This window comes from Drosophila navojoa, chromosome X (genome assembly GCF_054131105.1).
Source record: "Drosophila navojoa isolate 15081-1374.11 chromosome X, UAZ_NAV_1.0, whole genome shotgun sequence".
NCBI lineage: Eukaryota > Metazoa > Arthropoda > Insecta > Diptera > Drosophilidae > Drosophila > Drosophila navojoa.
This window is the reverse complement of record NC_142895.1, coordinates 31,210,927-31,226,072: the sequence shown is the minus strand read 5'-3', so window position 1 is coordinate 31,226,072 and position 15,146 is coordinate 31,210,927. Positions and strand designations below refer to the sequence as shown.

At 38.5% G+C, this 15,146-nt stretch overlaps 1 long non-coding RNA gene across 1 annotated transcript; it reads left to right on the top strand.

Annotated features, from left to right (window-relative positions):
- The first annotated feature begins 7,205 nt into the window (after nt 1-7,205).
- On the top strand, nt 7,206-14,459 carry LOC149090833 (uncharacterized). Its single transcript, XR_016197321.1, has 2 exons — nt 7,206-9,635; nt 14,309-14,459. It is a non-coding gene; the product is annotated as an uncharacterized LOC149090833 (long non-coding RNA).
- The last annotated feature ends 687 nt before the right edge of the window (nt 14,460-15,146 follow it).

Genomic DNA, 15,146 nt, shown 5'->3' with positions numbered 1-15,146 from the left:
GTGCGTACTCGTGTCTACCATACGCAGTACGAGTTTGCTTTATTTTTTCGATAACTCATCCGATAACTTTTTTATCGAGAATAATCGAAAAATTGATTTTGTTTTTTGAGCCTCATCGGAGTATTATTAGACGTGGAGACTTCAGATTTACTGTGTATATACATATGATGAATACAAACATTTTGTAATCAACTGATTTTGGATACCATGCCCCCTTCGCCCCCAATTTGCAAAAAACGTATTTCAAGTACTAGAGACTTGTGCTTTGTAATGTACACACATTTTGACCATATAATTACTCCCTAAAAATTTCATTAAGATCGTGTGTTTACAAAAGAAGTTATTCACCAAGTAAATTCTCATACTATTGCCCACAATGCAGCGCAGCCCAAGCGCAGTCGCTGCTTACTGCGCAGTTAGCAGAGCGCGGGCGCGTGAGGGTGGATGCATGTGTATGTATGTGTGCGTGCCTAAATGAAGTGCAGAATGATAAGGAGGGTTCAGGGTATCTCCTAGTCGAGCAGTCTCGACTTTCTTCTTTTTGTTTAATGGAAATAATGTATTATGTCGATTTTGTCTTCGTTATCTTTTATGAATTCAATTTGTCTGTCACTTATCTGGCTTAAAGGTCTTTCTGAAATAGGTATTAGGTTTTGGTTGTCTTCCTGAGCACTTGAATGGTTGCTCGGGAGCTGCTAATTTCTTCTCCTAAAAGATTTTCTTCTTTTCCTGGTAGATATCTAATACTATAGTCGTATTCGTTTAATTTAATCTTCCATCTTTGTAATTTCATGTTTGGTTCTTTTATGTTGTGTAGCCATACTAAAGGTTGATGATCGCTTAGAATTGCGAATTGTCGACCGAAGAGATATGGTCTGAAATATTCGGTAGCCCATACGATGGCTAATAGTTCCTTTTCTATTGCTGAATAATTGAGTTCATGACGTATAAAGTTCTGCTTGCGAAACAAATTGCTTTGTGGTCCTGTGAGAGGACTGCTCCTATAGCTACATTACTTGCGTCTGTGGTTAGAGAGAAAGTTTTGTTGAAATGTGGATAAATTAGTATTGGGTCATTTGTAATAAGTACTTTCATTTTCTCGAAGGCTGAGATGAAATCTTGATTGGATTCCTTTTTCAATCCTAGAATCAGTGGTTTTGCTATTTTGGCAAAATTTGGAATAAACTTGCGGTAAAATCCGCAAAGACCTAGGAAAGATTTAATTTCTTTAGGTGTCTTTGGAATTGGAAAATTTATTATAGCTGCTACTTTTTCGGGGTTAGGTTTGATTCCTTCTGTTGTTATTATATTATTCATACATCTTTGGAAGGTTGCAGGGGCGTTTTTTAACCCGAAAGGCATACAGAGTGAATTCATAATGCCCTTGTTTCGTTGAGAATGCAGTTTTTGCGATTGATTGAGGGTCCATTTGAATTTGATGGAAGCCCTTTGCTAGATCGATAGTGGTAAAATATTGGCATTTGCCGAGTTTATCAAGGTTTTCATCCATGATGGGTATTGGGTATTTATCATCTATTGTGACTGCATAATTAATGATAGCTTTGGATGCCGAGAGGCACCTAATAGTATATCGTAACTGTCTGAGAAATTGTGACAATAGAATTTTTGTATAGTGGGGCAGAGTTTGCTACTTGCGAATGAAACGCTTTTATTGAGTTCTATTATACCTTTAATGGTTTGGACTTTTAGATGTTCTTTAGTTTCTGGGAAATTGAAAAAGTTTTTATTAACAAGATTTATGGAAGAACCTGTGTCTATTATGCATTTAAGGGGCGTATTATTTAAGATGAGTCGGATGTAGGGATTTGTTCGGTTGGTGTTATTGGTCTGGTTTGATCCGAAGCAGATTGATGAAAATTTTCTGACCAGTCCATTTTAGTCTGTCCTCTGTTGCTTTCTCTAATTCGTTTAGTTAGTTGGTTAGGGAAGGGACTTTGAGTGGTCTTTTGATAGTTTAGAGGATTTTGTTGTTTTTCGTGATTTAATTTGTTACGGAACTCAGTATATAGCTGTTGGTTAGTAGGATTATTCTGTCCTGCTGAAGTGGATTGTTAGTTATTTTGTTTGTAATTCGTTTGAGTTTGAGTTGGTTTGTAATTTGTTTGAGTTTGATTTTGTTTAGAATAAGTTAGGAATCGGTTGACTTTGAAGAGTACTTAGGTTTGTCTGCGAAACTATTTTCATATAAGCCTTCTCTTTGGGCTACTTGCTTTAAATTAGACACTGTTGAAATATCAAACTTCGCTAAAGTCATATAGAGTCTATCTAGTAACTTTCTAGTAATAGTTTCCTTTACAGTATTATTCATTGCATTTATATAAAGTGTAGCATTGGCGGGATCGCCTTTTAACGTTAACTTATTTAAAATTATGTATGTCTTATGTTCTAATTCTTCGATAAACTTACGAAAGCTTCCATTGAAATCGGTGTTGTATGAACGCCGTAGAAGTTCCTCGCAAGGTGTGTGAGTTTTGAATTCACTAATCAAGGCGGATCGAAGGCTAGTCCCACCTGCGGTTTGTGTGAGTTGTGCTGCTCCAGTTAGTAGCATCTCGATGGTTCCATACATTAAGCTATGCTGGCGGACGTCCTTTGTTGGATATAGTTGCATTATGTAGTTGATGCGTCTGATGAAAGCACTTAATCCATTGGTGTCGAATATAGGCACCTGCCTTAGAAGAGTTAGGGCCTGATTGAGGTGGGTCTCCAACCATTCCAGAGTCATGGTGGAGCCGTTTAGTAGGTTCTTAAGCACTTGTTTGTTTGAGAGTTTTTTTTTTAAATAGTTAGCTTATATACCCAGACTCATGCATAATTTCAACCCTTAAATCTAATGTATCTATTGCTGTGTGTGTAAGGCTCAGCATTGGGCTATTACATATTCTTATCTTATCGCTGAGTGTGTAAGACTCCGCGTTGGTCTATTAACTATTCTTATCCTATCGCTGAGTTTGTAAGGCTCAGCGCTCGTCTCCTTCGTAATCTGACTCTGGGGTTGCAAGGGTTGGTCTTCATTTGTATATTTATGCAGTCCGTACATGTGGCCCTTATCGCTATCACAGCGCACTACCTGCTAGTCGCTGAGTGCGTCGGAGGCATGTATACGATCATCGTATATTCATATGTTCATGCCTGAACCTTCTGCGGGGGGCCAAGTGTGTGACTTCCGGAATTGCTGACTGTGGAAATCTTAATAATATACAGAACAAATACAAATTTGATAAATGTTAATATTCTTGACGAAATGATCATCAATCCAATCCTTATGTTCGTGCCTGAACATTCTGCGGGGCCCAGAGTGTGTGACATCCAGATAAACCGAGTGTGCCACCAGTACCTTGTACTCTTGCTTGGGTGGCGGCTCCCATGCCAAGTGAAGTTGAGCCTCTTTGAAGAACTTCCGCGGCTTTTGGGTGTCATCATTTGTTGCATTAGTATAGCTGAGTGCATCTGTTGAGGAAGTTGTCAATCGTTTCATTGTTGCCGAAGCCAAAGCCTCCAAATGGTAGATATCCTTCGTTTGATCCTGATGCTTCAGAACAGATATTGATTCGCTTGTAGTGGTTATGGTTGTTTCCCTTAAAATGTTGCTGCTACTTCCAATTGAATCTCTTTCCGATGTAATTGTACTTACAGTTTTAGTGTCCACAGTTGGTAGCGCTGCTGTGGTCATCACTGGAGAGTTTGAGTCGGTATTGTCGCTGTTCTCTTCACCTGCACATCCAGCCGCTGTTGCAGTCTCCGCAGAAGTTTGCTCTTCCGTCGTGCGGCCAACTATGGAAATATCATCCATTGGTCGAACTTTCAATTGGATATCTGTTGATGTATCTTCAGCGATACTCAACGTCGATGTCGAAGTTGTGGCAGAAATTCATTCTCGTCCTCATCTTCTATGCCCTCCGAATCCAATATCGGAGTTGGTGGAGCCCAGATCTTCTTTATTGGTCTCTTGTCTTCACCCAGCTTTGTTTTTGTTGTTACTACTTGAAGTTTATTTTCTTGTTCTGTAGATTCAGCTATAATTCTTCCCATGTGTGGGCTTGCCGGCGGGTTGAAATCCCATTTTAGCAAGTGTATCTGTCATTTCTATGTATGTTATATTTATTTTTGTTTTATGGAAATAATGCATTATGTAGATTTTGTCTTCGTTACCTTTTATGAATTCAATTTGTCTATTATATAAGTTTAAAGGTCTTTCTGAAATAGTTATTAAATTTTGATTGTCTTCCTGAGCACTATGAATGGTTGCTCGGGAACTGCCAATTTCTTCTCCTAAAAGATTTTCTTCTAGGTTGATTCTAGAGAGGGCATCTGCTACGTGGGTTTCTTTTCCTGGTAGATATTTAATAGTATAGTCATATTCATTTAATTGAATCTTCCATCTTTGTAATTTCATGTTTGGTTCTTTAATATTGTGTAACCATACTAATGGCTTATGATCGCTGAGGATTTGGAATTTTCGACCGAAGAGATATGGTCTGAAATATTTGGTAGCCCATACGATGGCTAATAGTTATTTTTCTATTGCTTTGTGGTCCTGTGAGAGGACTGCTCCTATAGCCACATTACTTGCGTCTGTGGTTAGAGAGAAAGTTTTGTTAAAATCTGGATAGATTAGGATTGGGTCATTTGTTATGAGTACTTTCATTTTTTCGAAGGCTGAGGTTAGTTATTTCAATTTTGGATTCCTTTTTTAATCCTAGAGTCAGTGGTTTTGCTATTTTGGCCAAATTTGGAATAAACTTGCGGTAAAATCCGCAAAGACCTAGAAAAGATTTAATTTCTTTAGGTGTTTTGGGAATTGGAAAATTTATTATAGCTGCTACTTTATCGGCATTAGGTTGGATTCCTTCTGTTGTTATTATGTGTCCTAGGAATTGTGTTTCTTTTCTTAGAAATTCGCATTTGTCTAATTAGAGTTTTAAATTGGCTTTGCGTAATCTGTCAAATACCTTTTTTATGGAAGTTAAGTGTTCATCTAGTGAAGTTTAGAATATGATTATGTCGTCGAGGTAAACTAGACAGTCTTTGAAAATTAAGTCTTCTAAAAGGTTATTCATACATCTTTGGAAAAGGTAGTATATCGTAACTTATCATATTTAGCCTCCAAATCGGTAAGCGTTGACTGGACTTTATTCCAGAGGAACTCTAGCGTTTCTTTGCTGTCTAGAGCATCTTCCTGGTTGCTGATCTTAATGTTGGCCTGCACTTCTTCAATGTGCAGGCATACTCTTTGAACTCTTTTGTCCAAAAGGCTAAGCAGCTTCACCATTGGACCATTCGAATAAAAACATCTCATGCTTTGATGTTTCCGGTCTCGTTTCCCAGCTATAAAGTTGGGCTGTGTCTATGGCGTGATCGGTAACTTTGGTCCTCATTTCTGCCATTATGCCATCAAATATTTCTCGTTAAATATTGATGGTTGACGACACAGTTGTTTGCTTATTGTAGATCCATTGGCTTTTCCCGTTGGAGGCTTTTTTGATTCGATCACTAGGTTGATCTTGCTGTGCCTTGACTCATAGCTTGGGTTGGTAAGCCAATGCAAAAATCTACAATTATTTAGAACTTCACTTTGTACTAAACACAAACACTTTTCCTTGTGGACTGCATCGAAGCATTAAAATACTTAATCCGGCTCGAGGAACCATGAACGAATACACTTGACTAAGATGGTGTTTAGTTTCGTATTGATCTTTATTATTCTGAGCCTGGGTTTATATACCCAGACTCATGTATAATTTCAACCCTTAAATCTAATGTATCTATTGCTGAGTATGTAAGGCTCAGCCTACTATTACATATTCTTATCTTATCGCTGAGTGTGTAAGACTCCGCGTTGGTCTATTAGCTATTCTTATCCTATCGCTGAGTTTGTAAGGCTCAGCGCTCGTCTCCTTCGTAATCTGACTCTGGGGTTGCAAGGGTTGGTCTTCATTTCATCAGCGCTCGTCTCCTTCGTAATCTGACTCTGGGGTTGCAAGGGTTGGTCTTCATTTGTCTATTTATGCAGTCCGTACATGTGGCCCTTATCTTTTCACAGCGCACTATCTTCTAGTCGCTGAGTGCGTCGGAGGCATATATACGATCATCATATATTATATGTTCATGCCTGAACATTCTGCGGGGGGCCAAGTGTGTGAATTCCGGAACTGCTGTCTGTGGAAATCTTAATAATATACAGGACAAATACAAATTTGATAAATGTTAATAAATATAATAAATAATACCCAAAAACAAAAATCAATCAAAATTGTAATACAAATAATATTAATATTCAAGGTAATAACATAATTAAGATATACGATTGTTGCCTTTAAATAAATAACATCTCAATTGTAACCACACTATCAGACTACACACAAGCTATCTATGTAACAAATAATATCACAAAAACAGAACCAATATCATTACTACAAACAAAGCGAATAGTTTTAGAAAATACTAAATATAATAAGACATTCAATATTATAATCACTACAACTTTTATAATTACTATTATAAGTCTAATACTATTTGTAATCATTAAATTTAAGACAGTATCTAAGAAAATTATCATAAGACATGAAACAGCCATAAGGTCTGTAATGGTTGCGAATCTCTAAGATTGCAAATTGCAGCGCATATCGTTTGCGACAACATTGTCGCCTGCGCTGCAATGCAAGAGAGAGAGAGAGAGAGAGCGGAGCTTTAGAGATCGAGCTTTCGCTAAGCTTACGCTAAGCTTACGCTAAGCTTACGCTTTGCTCGCTCGTCGGAGACAGTGGGAGAAATCCACTCAATCACATCCCGATACCCAAAGCTTCGCTGAGAGCGAAACGCCGAAATAGAGAACACTGGAATGTGGGCGTATAAAAAGCGGCCACATTGCCAGCTCGATCTTTTTCCGGCCCACATTTGCCACAAAACACCTTTCGTGTAGAGTTCTGCCCAACTCCAATTTTTCATAAATTTTGTTATAATCATCATATATATACATATATAGTTAACAAAAAAAAAAAAAAAGACAAATTTTGCTTACAAAAAATTGGCAGTCGTAAAAGAATCTGGCCCACCGTGACCAGCTGAGCTGGTCGGTTAATGACTTTGGTGCGCGCAGCCGCACGCGTTTTTATTAGTGGAAAAAAAAAGTGTGCAAGCAGACCCCCAGGTATTTAAATTAAATTTAAACTTAGTTATTTGTAAAGACTAAGTCGGTTTTTTTATATTTCGCAGCCTATATAATAACCCTAACCTCTCGGCCAGCAGAAGGCCACATGCACATATGCGCTGTGCAGAGGTTAGGGCTATATAAAAATAGCCACCAAAAAAAAAAATCTGTCCCCAAACCAAAAATGTACAGCAGATCGCAGAACGGCGAGGGATTATCGACGACAATAAAATATAACTAAATATTAGTAAATGTGCGGTTGAAAAAAAAAGAAAAATTAGAACAAGAATATATATATTTGCATGTGTGCGCAATGTGTATGTGACGAAAAAAAAAAAACAAAAAAAAAAAACTACAAAGACAATTCCATCAAAGTGAGCGTGCATAAAACTGCAAGTACACAGAAAGAAAAAACTCTAGATGCTTAACTAAATACTCGTTTTTTTTTAAGAGCTAATTATGCATATATAAAAGAATTATATATACCTATCTATATAAATATATATATATATAGAAAAAAAAATTGAAATTAAAAAAAAAAAAAAAATCTAAAATCATGATAATGCACCACCTAAGATAATATTCAATAACACCCACATCCTCCATATAGCAGCAGCAGCAGTCACCAAAAGAAAGGCCTTTCAGCGGTGGACATAAACAAAAAATGAACTGTGAGTGCTAAATTAACCCTTGTCTTCCCCTCCCTATCACGTCCCCGAAACCTATAATGAAATGAAACTTAATAAATAATTAAAGAAAAAACCAATAGCAAAAGTTGGAAAAAAAGAAAAAAAAAAAGAAAAAAAAAGGAAAAATGTTGAATAAAGAATGAAATACAAACTATGAAATAAGAACTATGAATTAAAACTAAATTTGTAAATTTATACATTCACTGATATTCCCCAAATACCTAAAATATGATTTAACATTTTCTTTATTATATTCCTATACTATTATATTATTATATTATTATGTTACTACTATATTGTTAACCTTTTATTTCACTTATGGTTTTTTTTATAGTATGTAGTTTTTTTTTCATTTCACACATGCGAACTAAATATTATCCACATGCACATACATATATATAAACACAAGTAAGCACGGAAAAAAAAACATGAAGCGACAGTAATTAAGTATAAATGCAAATGTAATAGAATAGTTAGTTAGAATAGTTAGAGTTAAATTAACGAATAAATGTATCTTTTAGAATTTTTTGAGTTTACTTAATGGATTAGTATGGTAGGCTAGGAGTATAGCGTTGGCATAGACGAGAGAGAGAGTCGAGGCAATCTTTATTTGGGGATCTTCACCAATCGGTTAAAGCTGAAGATCATGGTTGGGTTTGGGTAAAGACAGCGAGAAGCCAACACCACCTCGGCTTCCGCGTCTTTCTAACTGTCCGTGTTTGTTTCGTTTTTTTCTTGTTGTCCGAATGTTTGTGATCGATAGGAATCCTAAAAATTTTAAAGTTTGTGTGTATTGGTGACGGTTTGGCAAGACCCACCCCCCCGCCGACAGAGCTAAGGGAACCAGAGGATTCCGCCCGCCATTACCCGATCCACGTCTTGTGTATGTTTGGTTATGTATGTGTGTATGTATGTATGTATGTGCACGAAGATCGCATTCATACCCGAGCATGAACATTACATAAATTTTATGGCGCCCAACGTGGGGCACTGTGAGTTAATACGCTTTCAGTGAACCAAAATTTTTCTTGTATGGCCACTTCTTCTATATGGAGTAGTAGTCATACAAAACACCCCTTTTGTGAGAATATTAGTTGTCTCAGTAGCCTGTATTGCTGAAATAGACTTAGACTTGGTTGGTCTAGCTATCGCAACAGTGACTGCTGAGAGGAATAGATTTGTTTTCATAGGTACTACGAAGCTGCTGGATTCAAGCCTGGATCGCAGACCGAGACACCTTGAAGAATCTTTCAACTTAAATGAATTAAAGCATCTCTGCTTTGGAAAAGAACACCTTCCCTCACAATTGTAGCTCGTTTTTGTTTGCTGTGGATGAAGCCACAATTCAATCTAGTTCTAGAAAAACTTCTCTAAATAATTCCAGAATATTGTGTATTCGGCCAGGATACCAATACTGATTATCACTGGAGGGTATTCTTTACTTAAATGAAGAATGGTAGAAGCCGTAAGCAATGCTAGTTGTGTGTTGATAAGTTGTTGTCGTTGCGTCTTTAAGTGTACTATTGTCTGGAACTCGGAGATATGCTGCCTGTGCATTCCCTTGCCGAATAGTATAGTTTTTGATGGTAGCGATAGTCAATTTGTAAATACCTGCTAGATTTAGTTTCAATAGCCCAAAATGAAATAGTTCGGAACAGTTAGAACTAATAAGAATACGTCGATTCTCTCTCTCTATGCCATTAACAGTCAAATTTAAACACACATTTTAGTAACTATGCCAGTTATAAATACACCGCCGCACGTCGCATCTGTAGGTAGTACAGAGAACAAATGCGCACTATGTGCGACAGAAATGGATGATACATATCCTTGCTATTTGTTAGCGTGTCAGCATATTTTCCATAAAAACTGCGTGGAAGCGTGGTTAACAGAAAATACCGTCTGTTATACTTGCCAGACACCAATAGATAAGCAGCAAATGAAGCTAGTAGTAGGCAACTGCTCACCCCCTCGGAGGCACGAGATAGCCCCACCACCAGCACCAGTAACTCGTCGAGTTACAACTAGAAATCTTGCCAGAACTTTAGCATTAGCAGAGGCCAACAATACAGCTAATGTACAAGAAGCTGCCTTGTTGAATGCTAGTGGCGCACAGTCATCAGCTTTAGATGCGAGTCAAAGCCCGAGTCAGGCTGAAGCTGCGCGACCCAGAACTACTAGGGGACGACCCAGAGCAACTCGACCATTCCGTGGCGCGAATCCTCAAAGATCACAGCAACCGGACTACAATGTTATTCAGAACATGATTGAAGAAACAGTCACTAGGGTCATGTCCTCGTTAGCCATAAACAATCGCCCTTCGCCAATCGAACCATTGCCGGTAGCGAACAGTCGCGATTCCCCATCAATAGGCGCTTGCTCCTTGAATAGTCGAAGGATCGTTGACATTATGCAAAAGTGGGGAGTTCAATTTGATGGTTCATCAGATGGATTAGGGGTTAATGAATTTATCTATCGCGTTAAATCGTTAACAGATGAGACCTTAGATAGTGATTTCACAGGCATGTGCAAGAATATGCATGTGTTATTTACTGGAAAGGCTCGATCATGGTATTGGAGATACCACAAACAAGTTGATCATATTATTTGGTCTGACCTCTGTGCATCCCTTCGTCAACAGTACGATGATTATCGGTCAAGCTTTATGAAGATGGAGATGATCAGAGCTCGAAAGCAAAAACCAGGAGAGTCCTTTTCAACTTTTTATGAATCTGTAGCCTCTCTTATAGATAAATCTTCACTCAAGGTAGCAGAAGAAGAATTAATGGAAATTTTAAAGAATAACTTACTCCCTGAAATACGCGAGAAGCTATTATATCAGCCAGTTCACTCGGTAGGACATTTACGCCGCTTAGTACAAATGAGCGAAAATTTAGCGTATGAGACTAGCTGTCGTTTTAATCAGGCAAAGCCAGTAGTACAGCGTAGACAAGTTTATGCTGTCGAAGAAATAGCTGATGATGTAGAAGGCGATCCACTAGATGCAGAGCTTGCAGCTATACGCGCCTCTCATCAGAAACTTCGTTGCTGGAATTGCGAAGAAATAGGCCATATCTGGGAAAATTGTCTATCTGAACGTCGCATTTTCTGCTACGGTTGTGGACAGCCCAATGTATATAAGCCACAGTGCAAAGTCTGCCTACAGAGACAGTCGGAAAACCGGCAGAAGGCATCCGTCAGCCGGATGCCCACGAAAATGTAGAACCCAAAAGCACAGATACAGATACACCCGAGTTGCAAAACTTGCACTCGAATACGTCTGCAATTCGTTTTCGTCCCTACGAAGAACGCTTACAAAATTATGTAGAGGTTCGAAATCGAATATTTCAAGATAACCCGCCTGCTATTAGCAAGCGAACTCAAAGATTAAAGACATATTATACAGAGGTAAAGAAAAACCGGAATTTGCAAATATCTACGATTTTCAATAATGCAACCGACCTTCGTAGCTATGCTGAAGTTTCGTTCTTAAATTATACAGAACTTGGTCTGTTAGATACTGGAGCAAATATTAGTTGTATAGGTTCGAAATTAGCAACACAAGATTTTTCGAAGTTGTCAGAGTTTAAGCCTATAAAATCGAAAGCAAAAACAGCCGGAGGCGAAAGTCAAACCATTATTGGATATTTAGACGTAGAATTGACATATAACTCTGTCACCAAGCCAATGACATTATATATTATTCCCAGCATAAAGCAGAATCTCATTTTAGGACATGATTTCTGGAAATCCTTTCGTCTTGCACCAAACATTATTAATGCTATCGAGATATCTGATACAAGCAAGAATGATTCCCACGAACAGTCATATCCTTTAACGAAGACAGAGATTCAACAACTTGAGCTAGTAAAAGGATTATTTCCAAATGCATCTCATAGTTTGGGGCGTACAACACTTATAGAGCACCATATAAATATTGGAGACGCAAAGCCAGTGAAACAAAGATTCTATCCAGTCAGTCCCGCTGTAGAAAAGCTCTTATATCAAGAAATTGATCGAATGCTTCAGTTGGATGTTATTGAACCTTCTGTTAGCTCTTGGAGTTCACCTATGCGCCTCGTAGTAAAGCCTAATAAAGTTCGCTTATGTTTAGATGCTCGCAGACTCAATGATGCTACTAAAAAGGACGCGTATCCTTTGCCCAGCATTGATGGAATATTTTCGCGATTACCTAAAGCTAATCTTATTTCGAAATTAGATTTGAAGGATGCTTTTTGGCAAATTAAACTCACTGAGGAGTCTAAGCCTTTGACTGCATTCACAGTCCCAGGCCGCCCTTTATACCAGTTTAAAGTTATGCCTTTTGGTTTATGCAATGCCCCCTCCACAATGTGTCGTTTAATGGACCAGCTTATTCCACCAGATCTGAGGCATTGTGTGTTTGGATACCTGGATGACCTTTGTGTCGTCTCAGAAGATTTTCCATCACATTTATCAATTTTAGTCCGTCTAGCAGATCAATTTCGAAAAGCGAATCTAACTCTGAACATAGATAAAAGTCACTTTTGCGTTACAAGCATTAATTATTTAGGCTATGTAATTGGAAGTGGAGGTATTAGCCCAGATCAATCTAAAATATCTTGTATAAGTAATTGGCCACCGCCCAAGAACTTAAAGCAAGTTCGTGGATTTCTAGGAGTGTGTGGGTGGTACAGACGATTTATACATAACTTCGCAGATCTTACTTGCCCAATTACTGACGTACTCTCAACAAAGTCAAAATTTGTATGGTCTCCCGAAGCACAAATGGCTATGGATAAGTTAAAGAAAGTATTGACTACTGCTCCCATTTTAACAAATCCAGATTTTAGCAAGAAATTTTATTTACATTGCGATGCAAGCGATTTTGGTATTGGTGCCGTGCTTGTGCAACTCTCAGATACAAATGATGAAAAGCCAATCGCATTTATGTCGAAAAAATTAAGTCGCTCCCAACGCAATTATAGTGTTACCGAGCGCGAGTGTCTCGCAGTGATACTCGCAATTGAGAAGTTTCGATGCTATTTAGAACTGCAAGAATTCGAAGTGGTTACCGATCATTCTAGCTTGCTTTGGCTTATGCGCCAGCAGAATATCTCTGGTAGACTAGCTCGCTGGATTTTCCGTTTACAGCAGTTTAAATTTACTTTTAGTCATCGAAAAGGTAAAGACCATGTAGTCCCAGATGCATTATCTCGATTAAGCGAAAATGAAATATTAGAACTTGATATGAACCCGATTATAGACCTCACATCAAATGCTTTTTCAGAAGACTCTTATTTAGATCTCATAAAGAAATATTCTGAGCAAAAGTCTCGATTGCCCGATCTGAAATTGGTTGGAAATTTTTTATACGTTCGTACCGAACATGCAAATGGTCAGCAAGAACAAGAAAAACTATCTTGGAAGCTATGGGTCCCCGAGAGTCTTCGAGCAAGTGCTCTTAAACAAGCCCATAATAGTTGTACTTCAGCCCATGCCGGAATGCAAAAGACCATAGAAAAGCTACGTAGGCATCTCTTTTGGCCAGGTCTAGCAAAAGATGTGAGAGACTATATTCGTTCATGCGATACTTGTAAAGAAAGCAAAGCCCCTAATTATACATTGAAGCCCCCAATGGGTGATCATATCCCCTCATATAGGCCGTTTCAAAGACTTTACATTGACCTCCTTGGACCATATCCTCGTAGTAAACAAGGTCATATAGGGTTGCTTATAGTTTTGGACCATTTTAGCAAGTACCATTGGCTATGTCCATTAAAGAAGTTTACATCTGCAAAGATTCAAGAGTATCTGCTAAAGCACATATTTCATAGTTTTGGGGTCCCTGAAACTATCGTTAGTGATAATGGCACTCAATTCAAATCGAAAGAATTTAACGCCTTTTTGACGGAATTAGGCATCAAACACGTATACACCGCTCTTTACTCACCACAGAGTAATGCGGCCGAACGTGTAAACCGATCTTTGTTAGCAGCGATTCGTTCATACTTGCAGAACGATCAAACTGAATGGGATGTTCATCTCACGAGCATTTCATGTGCGTTACGCTCAGGACTGCATCAATCGCTAAACTGTTCGCCATACCGAGCACTTTTTGGACTCGATATGATAACACACGGAGCGGACTATAAATTATTAAAAGATTTGCATTTGCTCCAAGAGCCAATAATCCCGATCTCTAGATCCGACAATCTGGCTCTATTGAGACACGATATCCAGATCAATATTCGTCGAGCCTACGAACGAAACGCAGGCCAGTATAATCTTAGAGCTAAATCGGTTACTTTCAAAGAAGGACAAGAAGTCTTCAGAAGAAATTTTGCTTTGAGTAAATTTTCGCAAAATATTAATGCCAAACTAGGACCACAATTTCTAAAATGCCGAGTCAAGAAAAAGCTAGGAAATTGTTACTATCTGCTTGAGAACCTGCAAGGCCAAGAAGTAGGTACTTACCATGCCAAAGATATTAGAAGCTAATTCCCGCTAATATACTGTCTAACGTGGTATATTATCGGGTGGTGTAATGGTTGCGAATCTCTAAGATTGCAAATTGCAGCGCATATCGTTTGCGACAACATTGTCGCCTGCGCTGCAATGCAAGAGAGAGAGAGAGAGAGCGGAGCTTTAGCGATCGAGCTTTCGCTAAGCTTACGCTAAGCTTACGCTAAGCTTACGCTTTGCTCGCTCGTCGGAGACAGTGGGAGAAATCCACTCAATCACATCCCGATACCCAAAGCTTCGCTGAGAGCGAAACGCCGAAATAAAGAACACTGGAATGTGGGCGTATAAAAAGCGGCCACATTGCCAGCTCGATCTTTTTCCGGCCCACATTTGCCACAAAACACCTTTCGTGTAGAGTTCTGCCCAACTCCAATTTATCATAAATTTTGTTATAATCATCATATATATACATATATAGTTAACAAAAAAAAAAAAAAAGACAAATTTTGCTTACAAAAAATTGGCAGTCGTAAAAGAATCTGGCCCACCGTGACCAGCTGACCTGGTCGGTTAATGACTTTGGTGCGCGCAGCCGCACGCGTTTTTATTAGTGGAAAAAAAAAGTGTGCAAGCAGACCCCCAGGTATTTAAATTAAATTTAAACTTAGTTATTTGTAAAGACTAAGTCGGTTTTTTTATATTTCGCAGCCTATATAATAACCCTAACCTCTCGGCCAGCAGAAGGCCACATGCACATATGCGCTGTGCAGAGGTTAGGGCTATATAAAAATAGCCACCAAAAAAAAAAATCTGTCCCCAAACCAAAAATGTACAGCAGATCG